Genomic DNA, 763 nt, shown 5'->3' with positions numbered 1-763 from the left:
TAGACATTGCAAATTCAAAAATTACATCAATTAAAATGAAAGGAAGCATAGTTACAAGAAGAATCTTGATGTGTTTCCACACTTGAATCCTTGCTTGGTCGCTCTTGATCCTCCAAAATCGCTCCAAATGCTGTTCTCAGTGTTCAAAATTCGATAATGATCCAGATCTGAAGTTTCCCTTTTTATAAAACTGATCAAAAATAACGTTTTCCCGCCTGAGGCACAGAATTTCCGCCCCAGGCGTAAAAAATTACGTTTCAGGCACAAGAAATTCGCCTGAAACGGCAAAAACAGTGAGCAATCTTGGTTCTTCAGCAAAAATTCCGCCTCAGGCGGAAAAACTTCCGCCCCAGGCGTAAAAGTACTTCAATTTCCACCAATTTTTATCGGCTATCTTCCTTCGCATGTAGCTTCAAATCAATGTCTTATTCTTCATGATTTAAGTCAAAAACCTCTAAAATCACTTGAAAATGGTCTTTATTTCCATGTAATGACTAATGTCATCAACTACCCTCAATGTTTGACGACCACTCCGTCCTAAACAATTGACAAAACTTCGCCACAATTGATTGGACAGATTATCCGGCATGTCAGACCAATGATAGAACTCAGGAATTTCAATAAAGGAAATTGTATATTGTTTGATGGAAATGTGAAGAGCCAAACTCCACAATGATGAAAAATGATGAAAAAAAGATAAACCAGAGTGTGAAACACTCTTACGAGAACACAATGCTAACTACATAATACATTTCCCTCCCTT

This window comes from Trifolium pratense, linkage group LG6 (assembly GCF_020283565.1).
Source record: "Trifolium pratense cultivar HEN17-A07 linkage group LG6, ARS_RC_1.1, whole genome shotgun sequence".
Lineage (NCBI taxonomy): Eukaryota > Viridiplantae > Streptophyta > Magnoliopsida > Fabales > Fabaceae > Trifolium > Trifolium pratense.
The sequence above is the reverse complement of the archived record's forward strand: the minus strand, read 5'-3'. Positions refer to the sequence as shown.